Raw genomic sequence first — 15,000 nt, forward strand, 5'->3', positions numbered from 1 at the left:
ATATAATCAATGTTTCAATATTTCTTCGGAGGCTGTAAGAAGAAGTGCTTTTATGTAATGTGGATGGTTGTTTTTTTCACCTGGTGTGTTTGTCAAATTTGCGAAGGTGCATGCCTGAATTTTAAGTTAGTTATATTTTATAGATGCACTTTATATGCTTATACTAAACGTATCCCATATTAGTTTAAATAGATTTCCCATACTTGAGACACTATGACACTGTAGTTTAAATATTCGATATGAGAGTCACGTTTTGACATTCATGTTTTATGTTTCTGTCTTCATATGTACATAATAATGTGATCGTTTTGGGTCCGCATTTGGTTTGTAATTAATTCCTAGACAAGTGAGAGGTTCGGCTGGCCCTCATACCGGTTTAAACCATTAATGCCTTGCATTGACTGTTCCAAGGCGATGACCCTTGTTTGAACCATTTTTGTTTTTATTTCTTTGTTATATTAATTTATCTCTTGCTTTTTATTTTCTTGATTTTAATTGTTTATTGTTTACCATATTGAAAAATTAAGACCCCTTAAAGTTGAATTTGCGAACAAACATTTTATTTTGTATTGCAAAAGTAATATCAACGCAATAAAATATTCAGACGTGATAAATCCATAACAGAAACTCATAAGTTGGTACTCATTTAAATGCAAATAATGTTGTTTTTTTCTAACTGGAAATTACTTACAATTACAGGAAACTAATTGATATAACTTAAATAAATTCCGGAAAACATTTACGACAATGTGTTTTGTATTTTTCACGTACTAACCTGTTTTCTGTCAGCTGATTCATAGGTAACTAGCTGAACCTCTACATTGATCAACGCTGACAAACGTTTTTGAACTTCCTTAGCATGGGCTCAATCTCGTTTGATGACGTCAGCGAAGTGTCCACAGTAGGATGCCAATATATAGAGGTATTACACACGGGGTCAGGGTTTAATTAATAATGCTTAAACTACGCATTTAAGCAGTTTGCTTTTCTTTACAATGAAAAGTAACGCACGCAGTTATTTCAAAGGAATCGACTGAAAAAAAATCTCATTGGCCTAATACAATCAGTATACAATTGAAAAAATTAATTGTCGCTTTGTTAACTTTCTTTTATTTTCGTTGCAATAATTGTTAGAACAATTTCAACACCAAGGGCGTGAATTACAATCGGGCTGTGGCAAAGTCCCCAAGATTTCACATGATAATATATGTGTGCGAGATCTAGGTGTCTATAAATGATATGTTAAGTTCATATGCTTCGGCGTTTTTAAATGCTTAAAACAATTATGAATTCTAATATAAGGGCTTAACATATACCGAAAATGCATTCGTATTTGAATATACACAGTGCAGCATAGATGCACCAGCACAGGAAAAGGCTTATTGAGTTTGTTACCCATTATTTATTACAATAAACCAGTTGCCAACCAGTGTATCACACAAAACACTGTTGCATATACTCAAGTATTTGTTATTTGTCTTCTTACAAAATCTCACAAAACGTTTTACATGATGGTGTTTCTTTTAAACAAAAACACAGCTTGCGTCCAACTTTTGTTTAATCATCTTACGTTTAACGATTGATCGAGTAATGAGATGTCTGTTAGTACGGACTTTCAACCGCGAGCAGCACATATAATTTTTCTACATGGTAAGTATGTTTATTCATGAATCAATCGTTAACATTGTTTTCTACAAATCACAATACATCACGTTTGTCTTTAATGAGTTCAACTCAATGCCCAATAGCCTTTTGTTGTTAAGAAGGTTCAGAAAATTGTTGATATTTTTTTAACATGTCGTTGCTTCGTTCGCTTAATTCTGTCTCGAGCTCTTTTAAGCCGTCAATGTATTTTCTGAAATCATATAAATTCTCAACTTTTTTACAACCCATATTATTTCTAAATCTTAATGCGCATTAAATATATGATGCCTTCTGAGGAGGAACTTAATATATAATTTACATAAACTGCACATGCAGGTAATGGGAACAAATGTACATGTAAATCATTAAACAGGACGCAACTATTTATCTTTAAATAAACGAATGACATATCTTTATGTACGCGCAATGAATTAAACATGTAAGTCATTATGCTTTAATCTTAATTATAATATTTTCATCCTAGCCCTGTAATAAAAATATATACATATCTAACAAATGTTGATAGCAATTTGAGGTTATTTCCCCGTGTAACTTGATGAAAACCAATATTCACAATAAATAACTCTTTTGTTAACCTAATCATAAATAAATACTTAAATTTAAATTTAAAATGCGATTGCGTTAGAAAATATAATAAGTCAAATACTGCATTTACTGCCACATAACCAGGTTAACCAGAGACACAGATATTCGCCACGTTATATTTGCGCCCTATTTAACGATGTGATTTATGGGAAAATAAACGTAATAAAATCTTCAAAAAAGATATAGCTGTTTTCCCTAGATTTCCCTTTTTGGGGGGTATCTATATACTCTTGCTATTACCTTGAACTTGACCATTGGTAAACAGTGGAACTTCAAAACATTTCCAAATGTGCAAATGTTGTTTAAATACTGATACATATCACAGTTTACTGTCTACAACAATACGATGAGTATCATATTTACCCGTAGCGTAAGTGGTTCACTCCTGTGTTCACACAATGTTTAAAAATGTCTTTACATTCTTCGACAATTCTGAAATAACGATAGTTAAAAAACTGTTCAATTTCTTATCTTACAAATATATAAAATTCGTGTTGACAACGAAATTCACACAACAAATTCAAGTCTTTAAACGAGATTACATTTAGTTCATGTGAAAAGTTTGTAAATATTAAAACGGGATGATACTTTGCTCGTTCGTCCATAGTAGATCTGTATTCGTCTCTTGCCCGAGGATCCGTTATTTTCCATTGGCTAGTTTTTTCAATTCGCATATTCCTTTCTTGTTTATATACTTTGTCTAACTCACATTTCGCTGTATATTTCTATTGGTTTCTGTAAATGATATAACAGCAGTATAAAAACATCTTATCTTGCTCTAAATCACGTGACACTTCATACTTTTAGTTGGGCTATCCGATATGTCCAAATCTTGTTCGCAATATAAATTGGGGTCTCGATTTGGTTTAAACAGTATTTATTAATATAATGCCAATTTGAGCATGACATGTGAAATACATTCATACAATAATGGATTAAAAAACAAGTTACTGACAACTTATATGAATTCTTCTCCATTGATGTTCTTAGAGCGTTTAAGAAGTTAGCACATGTAGCCAGTTAAGGCAATTGATAAAACGATTTAACATTGCGTGTGGGCGAGGTGAAGTGTTTTTAGATGTATAAAAGATAGATCATGATGGGAGTTAAGACTGTGTGGGAAGAAAGGGACAATAAGACAGGACACTCGACATCAAATATGGTGGACTGTTACCAGTTATTTATATGAGAAGCGTTTTGACAACACTATATATCGTTGAACCCTGAGAATTAGTGTTGTTTGCGATGAGAGAGATAGGATTTGAACAGTTTAGAAGTTCGTGTTTGATGCCCAACGATGAAAGCTTTAAAAGTAGTCCACGGTGCCAAACTTTGGAAATGTCGCATAAGACTGTTCGTACTTCCTTGCCAGAGTCCATATCTTTGCAGATATCATTGTAGGTATAAGTAAGTTGGTTCGTAGTGGAGTCACCTTTGATAAAACCAGATTGATAAGAAGTATGAAGTTTGTTGGGGGTAAGAAAATTGTAAAAATGTTTGTGTACACAACGTTCCATAAGTTTGCCACCGCTGCTGAGAAGAGATATTCTTATATTTTCGTACAGATCGGTGTTACATTTGCCAGCTTCCACGTTAGTGGAAATATGGATGCGTTAAGAAGATAATTTAAAAAGTTTGAACGCGGTTAAGCAAGTTCGTTACAGCCTTCGCGTAGGAGTCTTGGGCTTAGAAGATCAGATCCACTAGCTTTGGATGGATCCATGGAATTACTTGCATTAATGACGTCCTGAAGCGATATCAAAATATTTGAAAGGCTATGTTTAGATATTTTGTGTAAAGATGGTAGGGGATGGTTTGTGTCATCGACAAATGATGATGAGCAGAAGTAATCATTTAGAAGTTCACACTTAGCTTCGTCAGAAGAGGCCTCAACATTATTATGAATGATTGTAGGTATAATATTCGATTTGTTATTTTGCTGTATTAATTGTTTCGCTAATTTTAACCATGATTTTGAAGTTAAGTTGTTTGTATTTATTTGTTTTATCAGTTTTTGTGCGAGATCAAATGTAGACTTTTGTATTACCGTTGTTACCTGATTTCTGAATTGTCTGAAGATAACCCAAGCTTTGGCCATGTTAAATGTCTTGGCTTTATTATGGAGTCTGTTTCGTTTTTTTATGAGTTTACGGATATTATTATTAAGCCATGGTATTTCTGTTGGTCGGATAGTTGCAATTTTGTTCGGTATTGTTTCAGCGGCAGCTTTAATAATAGTTTCAGATAGTATGTCAGCAACATGTTCAAGGTTATTACTAGAGATTACATCTGACCACTCTACTAGCTTTATTTTTTCTCTAAATGCAGTGTAGTTACCCTTATCGTAAAGCCAAATGCGACGTTTGAACGTTGTAAGATTCGGTTTGTCAAATTTGAGGATAACAACAACAGGACAGTAAAACCGTAAAAGTCCATGAATAAATCGATCTGCTACAAAGCTGGCGATTATGTGTGATGTATTTTTCACAAATATCAGATCGATAAGTGAGCTGGAAGTTTCAGTGTAGTGAGTATCGGATGAGATAAGCTGTTTTGCGTTATATGATTGCATAAGTCGACTCATTTTATTAGATTCATTGCCTTGTATATTGATGTTGCTGTCACCAGTTACTAGCATGTTATCATATGATGCAGTAAAAGCTTGATCAATACTTTGTTCGAGAAGATCCCAGTGGATGTTATTGGAATTTGGAGGGCGGTATATTTCACCCATCAAAAGTTTACGTTTGTTTATAGATATTTCTAGCCATACTGCCATACCGTTTATTTTCAGGTCATATCGTTCATGGTATTGACTACCGTCCTTGACGTAAAATGCAACCCCGCCCTTATCGATTTTCTCTGTCGCAACGGACTAGTGGTGAAAAGTTTCGTATGTTTAAGTCGTGATTTGAGATTGAAGCGTTGAGCCATGTCTCTGTAAACACAAGAACATCGTATGCTTGAGCTTCAATTTCTAAAAAATCCAGCGTGGGTTTTAGGCTTTGAATGTTCAGATTCATTATACTAAGGCCGCTATTAAGTAAGTTTAAATACGACGATATATTAGATTCAGAGTCAGAGGAGACTGAGCTGCTACCGGGTCCAGGGTTGGGATGGATTCTCCTGAAATAATTAAAATAAGAAGAAAAATGAATATATTGAGAGACTTTGACATTTGTTTGTTATCGTTTTTACATTGTTGACGGCGACTGGCAAGAGTTAAGGTGTGCAAGTCCATCACGGCGGGTATTGACTGACGCATTTTCGAGAAATCGCCGTCACATGGTTTGTTTCAGATGCTGGTATTTGTAGATAAGCCTACATGAACATTGTTGATGGATTTTGTGCCCGATGCCTAAATAGAGAGATGAAAGATGTGAGAGAAATGAAAGCTGACAAAGGAATAAGTAACAAGAATAAGATTCTCAGGTAGTTCATGGGAGTTTATTTTGTAAGTATTGCTATCCGAAAAAATGTATTCGGAAACAAAGTGGCGCTATATCAATAAGCTCGATGTGTTAGTGCAAAACAAGTACAGATGCATAGCGCGTTTATTCATGTGAAACTGTTTTATTGTATGTATTAATGGGGAACTTTTCTCATAATACTCCAAATAAAAATTTAAACAAAAATCATGGTACAAATAATCAACTTAGCTTAACGTTCTTAAACATGAATCAATAAGCAGCAACCGGGTACAAATTATCAACTTAGCCAAACGTTCTTTAAGTTTAACATGAATCAATAAGCAGCAACCGGTAATTTTAGTCACATAACTACAAAGTTGTTCGTGGCCCCGTTCACCTTATTTGCAATCCCAAGTGATTTAAAATTTGAGCTACGATCAATAAGTTGCCGCAACCCTATCTAGTGACAAAATCCGCAATTATATCCACTATGATATACAGACGTAGTGATATATAAAGTTTTAAAATGAAGTAACCAAAAGTTATTTAAGCTGACGAAGGGTCAGAAAAAAGCATGCTTCTTTTCTGACAGGTCGAGTTTGAAAGCATACACTAATTCTCAAAATCAATTTTGTCAAGTGTATCCACAAGGGTTTTGTAATAATACAGCAACAATATAAACGTGTATTAAATATTATCGTCTTTAAAGTTTACCGTTGATCGTTTGAAACCAATGGCTCAGTTTCAGCTGAATCATCTCGCCAAGTACTAGTCTCAAAGTCGTTGCTGGAAGAAAAAAGAACACCTTGTTTCAGTATTTTACACAACTTTAAATCATGTTGTATGCTCGATTAGAAAAGAACATTCGTATGCGTGTATGCATTAGATTAAAATAAATCTAAGTGTAAACATCGAATGTGTTTCCAAAGTAATGAAGTAAAAAACAACAATACATGTACCAATCTTTGAGGCATTGTTCTTCAGATAGATTAATTTCGTCTTGGATACGTTCTATTGCCTTTCCTCTTTCGTTTATTGATTCAATTAAATCACTTTGTGCTGACCTAATGTAACACAAAAAGTATAACCAATGAAAATTTAAGTGATCCTTGTTGTTTTACTTGTTAGTGTGTTAGTGAACATTTCGTATATTTGACTGGATTTCTTCTCTGCATGATTATTTCATAATATAAACACACAAACTTACACAATTGACATCCTGCTGATTTATCATTATACCTAATGCGTGTGTTATTCATATATTACAAAAGTGAACAAATTGGAAATTGTGTTGATATATTATAATAACCAATCGTGTGACCACGTGTTTTCGTTGTGTTTACACTGGGTAATTTCTCCTCCATATTCTGACATCATATCGTTCAGTTGCGTACATATCGATGTCCTTCAAACATAAGAACATACTCAATAAACGGTCTCGCATTTCCAGTAATAATCACACGTTCCCCTTTAGTTTCGTTACCTTTGTTTATAGTCACGTTTACTTTTTTTTTAAGTGACCGTATCACGCGTTGTTAATCTCGTTCAAGTATTATTTCTGGTGAAAAATTTCAAAGTATGAAGACGTTTATTTCGCAAAGCTGACAATGGTTTTCGCTACTTTGACATTTCCGTAGCAAAAATGGCATGGATCCTTGCTTATCAATCATACAAAGGCAGTAAGTTTTCTCAGATTAAAGTAGTCAAATCACTTTCTCCAAAGGACTAATCTTATTTAACGTACATTAATGTGTGTTTGTTTAGTGTGGATGTACCATAAAGTGCATTGCAGTCATTGAAAGTTGGTCATTCACTTACACTTTTCATCTATAATTTCTAGTCATAATTCTAATACTACCAATAAATGAGATATAAAAGACACGGACCGGTTATTGTTTAAACACACGCTACAACTAATGCCAACTCAATTTACTCCCGCTCCTTGCGCATATGCGTCAGGTTGCTTTCTAACATACCGGACAGTTCGAGTTTCGTCGGGGTACTACGTTTTTCCCCATGACAAAGGACTACACTTCATTCAGCATTGCATGCGTTTAGTACAGAAAATACTGAGACCGATATTGCAGCTTAATTGAAAATAGTATTGAAAATTCATAAGAAAGGAGTTCTTAAATATACTGCTAGTGCTCATATAAAATCATAAACATGGACACATGTGAATCAATGACACGTGTTGAATGCCGAAGAAATAACGTCATGACCGATACCCAAACATTTAATGACCAGGCTGGTCACTGAAACCGAGATAATCGGATTTGTTACCCAGCACTCGAACACCTGATCAAGCCGATTGAACTAAATGCTCAACCTGGAATTTTCTTTCTGACAATACAACATACAATTGGTCGAGAGTATATTCCACTCCTTCGTCTGCACTGGACGACAGCTTTTCTTGCAAAGTTTTTGAACTGTCCATGACATCTTTGAACAAAGATTTCACTGTTTCCAGTCCATTTTTGATTTCCGGGCTAAATCACAAATAACAGTTCAAATATATACACAGTAAATTTTCAGCTGCATCTGCAGTAAATAATTCTTATATAATCATATAGTCCTTAATTTATGGCAAGGAACCAATTACCTAAAGACCTGTTGAGCAGGTCGCAGTTCTTTAGATCTCCACTAAAGACACGATATTTACTTGGTATAGGTCAAGTAAAATGACTTTAGAGCGTTTTCTAATATGTACTAAGTATTTTAAATGCGATCGCGCTACTCACATAGATTTAAGCTAATAACCAAAAGGTAAACACTACAGTTCAAAGTAAACACATGACAAGCAAATATAAAACAAACACAAAAACCAATACGACTCGTAATAATTATTTACATCGATCGTTCCAATGCCCGAGTTAAATTGATTTAAAAATACCAGAGATAGATTAACGCACTCAACAATATAAAAAAATTCTCTATTTCAGTAAAATAGACACGTTTATTTCATGATGTACATTTTTTCCAGAGCACTATAAATTTTACGACTATTACCTTAAACATGCTGCTTTAAAATTACCATTAACATTCCGCTATTACATGTTTTGCTTTTTTATATTCTACATTGCTTATATTGACCAATCGCATGACGCCACAGTTAGCAATGTTGTTTAAATAATATCACATTCTTACAAGTATTTATAATAAAGTGCTTACATTCGATTCTGTATCCTATTCTCGTCCTCCAAGACCGTTGAAAATTGGCTTCTTAGATAGTTGGATCAGTTTGATAATTAAGTTATTTGGATAATAAAGTAAGATTCCCTGTGAAAATGAAAATGACGTATATATTAATTATTGGATATTATCTGTAATTGAGTTAGTTAAAATAATAGAAGACGCATATGGAAGGGAAAGACCGCCAATATTATTTATCACCAGAAATGTTGCATGTGTTGAATATTCAGCTCATTTTTTTAACAGAAAAAAATTTAAACTCAACATTTTAATATCTGTTTTGTGCAATTGTAAAGTATTAAATGTTGTATGTTCCGATTCTACTAAATGTTTAAATGTTTAAAAACAAACTTGTAACTTATTAGACTACAGATCTGAAAATGAAGATGAATGAAGTGCATATATAAAGTCTACACCTTTATATACCTTAATATTGTAGTCATAAAAATAAATAAAAGATAATTGATCCATCTGAAAGTAAGTTGATGACAAACTACATTAACTTGTTGAATATTTTCTAAGCTGTACGATCGGTTTTAGTAATCTGCTACAAGTCAGACAAGTCTACACTATACAATTGTACAGAATACAAGTTGACGAATCACAATTCAACATTTTACAACGCATTTTCAAGTCAACCGGTGTTAGGGTACAAATTGTAATTAGTAGCAGCCACAGGTGTTGGGCGCGTGGCCAAGTCAACTTACACCACAGATTTGTCCTTTTGTTTGCGTTATAACGTCGAAATCGTTGTAAATCGGGAATTGTTTATTGGTAATTTCGAGTCCAGCTCCATGTCGATCAAAAGGTAAATACGGTTTTCGATTTCAGGTATTCGGTAACTCTGAGGCGCGGAACCAATAGTTAAATAAATAGCGTAGGGCGACGGACGGATCATCGTACACGATTGAAATAAGCATTCAAACATAACGATTGTATTAGTGTTTGGTGTGGACAAAAACACAAATCTGTGTTGTTAAACTCATATTTGTTTATTGTACTAATGCAGATTATGTTCGGTAGCTGGGGTATTTCGATACTTTTACTCTTTTAAAAATCGGCATTGAACGTTCGGTCAAACGAGAGCCGACCTAGCATTTCTACGAGTTGAGAATTGTTTTATTGTAGTTTATGTTGGCAAGTAGCCGTTCGTGGTCATTTGTCGTCACGAGGCAACCTTACCCAACAAAATGGTACATAGTTTATGAAAATCGACCGCCATTTAGGCACTTAATGGCTTAAAACTGTTGACGTAGGTGGTTTTCCTGTGTCAAGAGATAATTACCTTGTATATATATTAATATATTATATCACAAAAATATTTTTGGTCACAATGATGAAAAATGTTGTTTTATGACATATTGATAGTTTTAAAGTGACTTTGCCACGCGACCAACACCTGTGCACCAGAAGAATCATTGTTTACATTTACAATGGTTCCCGGCCCGGAAGTGAGGCATTAGTTCCTGGCTAAGACAAAACATAATTGTGTCGCTCCCACCGCGTGTAGATTTCATGCAAACTTTCCAACTGTTCAAATGTCAACTTGTTACATTGCAAGATGTAAAGATACGCGATGACTAATCTTGACGTGTTTACATGCTCACAGTGGAAATCGGCAGTTCGTTAAAGTTAATGTTGCAAATTTGAATACGTTAGCATTCACCTTTGTAAAGAAGCGTTAGAGTTTAGACAAAGTTCTGCGTTGTGTATGCGATTAAACATAAAAGTAAATGTATATTTTAGATGTTGAACATTTAATTTTTTATTCACTGAACAGTTTTAATTGAACAATGCACAAGATGAACTTTTGAGATGTCTCCACCTTAAAAATTAACTTTGTTGAAAATTGAAACATTTAATATCAAACATTGTTTATTTGAATGGATATTATTTGACATGTATGTATAATCTATACTTGCAACATGGAACATGTCAGCTGAATACTCAATCCTTGCAACATTTCTGGTGATAAATAATATTGGCAGTCTTTCCCTTCCATAGACGCACAGCATAATGCTTAATGCTTGAAACGCCAACCATGGATATATGTCAGACGAACCCATAATTATAAGTTGATGTTATCATTTTGGTTAAAATCTAAGAACATACATCTCGTTTGCAGTAAATTTAAAACTCGTTCAAATATTTTAAAATATTAGATATCTGTCCGTTTTGATTTAGTCGAGCGCGATCTTACGTGCATGAATATTATTGTCAATAGCAAGCAAAGCGAAACTGGATAAACTAAATAGCAATTTATATTTAATCATTCACAGTATAATACAAACTTGTGTAGTCAAACATTTAAAAATAAATTATACAAATAAAATTATCATCATTTTCATGTAAACAACGTTATACATACTCTATGTATTGGATCTCCAGAGGGAGGAAATTATTAAAACTTCACACATTTACTCTTTTATTAAATATTTTGGCCAAAGGCCTGCTTCAGTAAACGATTATTAAGACAACTTTACATAGTATATGTATATGTATGTGTGTATATGTATATGTATATGTATATATATATATATATATATATATATATATATATATATATATATATATATATATATATATATATATATATATATATATATATATATGTGTGTGTGTGTATATGCGTATATGTTGGTATATGTGTATAATATCTATATAATAATATATACACAGCGTATAATTCATAATATGTTGCGACTTCCGAATATTGGCGCGTAACGTCACGTTCACGTCGGGTAACGTTACGTCATTTGTTTATATTTTTATATTTACTTCCGTTATGATCGACAGAAGAAAACGCTATGTAAAGTTGTCTTAAAAATCGTTTACTGAAGAAGGCCTTTGGCCGAAATATTTAATAAAAGAGTAAATGTGTGAAGTTTTAACGTTATACAAACTTGCTAATTACACATTCCTCCATTCCAGAAAATAATCACCCGTCTGTATAAAGGCAAAACAAAACTAGTTTCAGACTTGTTCATCGATACAGTTTTCTGTGAACATCAGAAAGAACTCAATCACGCTAATACAAGAGTTATTTCCTGCTACGAAAACAAAGAAACATACCAATTCGATTAGTGTTTAACAATAAATGAAGATATACATATATAATCAATAGATGATTTTCAAATACAGTAGGTGCATAGGTTCTTTTTAACTGTCGTGAACCTCTTTACAAATAATAGCACAAAATGTTTGTATAAGAATGCATATTTTGTCATTGTAATAGTCATGTTATAGTCATTATTGTAACCTAAGGTTATCAATTATTACAACGTTTTTTTACGAGATACAGGTACACACAGTGCAAAACAATAAGACAGAACACATGCATGTATACACACATACACTCACATACACGCTCACAAACACACATGAACATACGCGCGCACTCAACCGCAGACAAACACACACATACACACGCGCACCCGCACACACGCGTTTTACACAACCAGCACACGCACACATACATATACGCGCGCGCTCGTGCGCGCACACACACACACACGAGCACGCACACACGAATACGTGCACGCACACACGCAGCCGCGCACATACAAACCATACACAAACACGCACACACACGCGCAAACACACACACGCGCGCATTCACACACATAACTGAACCGGCGCGCACACTCCTTTCAACGAACATACACAACACAGGCGCATAACACACGCGGGCAACACGCGCGCACACACACAAACAAACACGCACACACACACGCACCGAACCACCATCCACACACAATTTAGTAGTTTTTGTATTGGTATATTATTATAATTATAAGTTACCATAAATCTACGGTGTTATATATATATTTTTATACTCAGATCACTATTTCAATTAATTTGTGCATTTCCAGTGTACGGAAGTGCGCTTATGTAGGTCTCTATTGGAGACAAATCGTTTATTGTTGTTTTCTTCTCATTTTTGTGATTATTTCTGTTTGCTTCTTTTTTTATGGACTATTCAGCTGTTTGTATCCATATTTTTTGTTTTCTTTTTTCGTTTGTATGTAATGATAACTTATGTCTTATACTAGAAACCAACTGGGCATTTTTTTAAATAGGGACCAACTGGACAAGCATACACAAATTATCATTTACATCACCCTCCACTTCTTTAAATGATTAAGATATGTACTTTAAATGTAAAAGGGCTAAATAATAAAGACAAACGCATAAAAATCTTCAAATGGTTAGACGAAAAAAAATATAGTATAATCCTATTACAAGAAAGTCACTTGACACATACTTTAAGACAAACCTTAAAAGATGAATGGGACGGAGACATCTATCTTAGTGGTCAACATTCTAATAAACAAGGCGTGGCCTTTCTGATAAAAAATAATATTGGGATCACAGTCGATAATTTTAACGAAATAATAATTGGCAGACAAGCGAGTATAGATATCAAAATACACGAAACACAATTAACATTAATCAACGTTTACGGCCCTAACATAGATGATTCCACTTTTTACGAAACACTACAATCCTTTATAAATAATAATCAAGATAAAAACATCATAGTCGGTGGTGATTTCAATACTGTTCTTAACCCATTATTAGATAAAAATAAGGGCAACCTTTATACTCATCCTAAAAATAGAAACATTTTAAATAACATAATTGAAAACTACAACATGATAGACATCTGGCGTACAATATATCCAAACGAAAGAAAATTCACCTGGCACTCAAACACAAAACCAACAATATTTTGTAGATTAGACTATTTTTTAATATCTGAGTCTCTTTGCAACATTATTGACACATGTAACATAAAACCAGGATTTATGACTGACCACTCTCTAGTTGAACTTAAACTGCATAATATACAACCTGAAAGAGGCCCAGGATACTTAAAAATTAACAACAGCATCTTATTAGATACACAATATCAAACACAAATAAAACAGGAAATATTAAATACAGTTCAAAATAATAAAGATGCAAACCCAAATACCTTATGGGAAGTAATTAAAGGAAATATACGCAACACAACAATTAGATACACATCATTTAAACAAAAAGAAACACACAAACTTGAAACTGAAACCATCAAAACCATTGAAACCCTTGAAAAACAATTGCATCAAACGAACACAAATGATACCACCGACATTGAAAATGAAATAACGTTAAAAAAACAAATATCAGATGAAATTTATCATACACATCTCAATGGAATAATACTAAGAGCGCGTGCACAGCATGTTGAACACAATGAAAAAAATACAAAATACTTCGCAAACATTGAAAAACGTAGAAGCGAACAAAAAACTGTACACAAATTAGTAGTCAATGGCAAAGATATAACAAACAGAACTCAAATACTAGAAGAACAACGTTTATTTTTCGAAACCCTCTATAAACGAAAAAATGTTGAAAATAACACTCTTTTTAAAAATACACATCACGCTTTAAATCAAGAAGAAAAACTATTGTGTGACGGAATACTAAATGAATATGAATGTGGATTAGCACTAAAAGAAATGCAAAATAACAAAAGTCCAGGATCTGATGGCATCACCATTGAGTTTTATAAAATATTTTGGAATGATATCAAAACACATTTAATTAAATCACTAAACTATTCATATAATAATGAAAACCTAACTACGCTTCAAAAACAAGGTATGATATCACTCATTCCAAAACCTGGAAAAAACTTAGAATCCTTATCGAACTGGCGCCCAATTAGTTTACTAAACAATGATTATAAAATTGCAACTAAAAGTATAGCAAACAGAATAAAAAAAATATTACCATCAATCATTTCAAAATCTCAATCTGGTTTCATAAAAGGACGTTACATTGGTGAAAACGTTCGTCTTATCCAAGAATGCATCAACTATTTCAACAATTCAAATGATCCTGGTCTAATATTCTTTGCAGACTTCGAAAAGGCATTCGATTCGCTTGATCATTCATTTATGTTCTCTTGCTTAGAAAATATGAACTTTGGTGAAAGTCTCATTCAATGGGTCAAACTATTCTATACTGATATTAACAGTTTAATCATAAACAATGGCTTCTTTTCAAAAAGTTTCAACATCGAACGAGGGGTTCGACAAGGATGTCCACTCTCATCATCGCTATTTATTATTTGCATCGAGTACCTATCACATCACAT

At 33.4% G+C, this 15,000-nt stretch overlaps 1 protein-coding gene and 1 long non-coding RNA gene across 3 annotated transcripts in view; one reads left to right on the plus strand and one right to left on the minus strand.

Annotated features, from left to right (window-relative positions):
* LOC127861982 (vitelline membrane outer layer protein 1-like) overlaps positions 1–15,000 on the plus strand; it is a 162,371-nt gene that overhangs the window by 42,779 nt on the left and 104,592 nt on the right. The gene's annotated exons all lie outside the window — the stretch shown is intronic.
* Positions 1,769–2,939, minus strand: LOC127861988 (uncharacterized). The gene is made up of 3 exons (XR_008040387.1): positions 2,839–2,939; positions 2,614–2,682; positions 1,769–1,855 (listed from the first exon to the last, which is right to left on the minus strand). It is a non-coding gene; the product is annotated as an uncharacterized LOC127861988 (long non-coding RNA).

Source organism: Dreissena polymorpha, chromosome 16 (genome assembly GCF_020536995.1).
Source record: "Dreissena polymorpha isolate Duluth1 chromosome 16, UMN_Dpol_1.0, whole genome shotgun sequence".
Lineage (NCBI taxonomy): Eukaryota > Metazoa > Mollusca > Bivalvia > Myida > Dreissenidae > Dreissena > Dreissena polymorpha.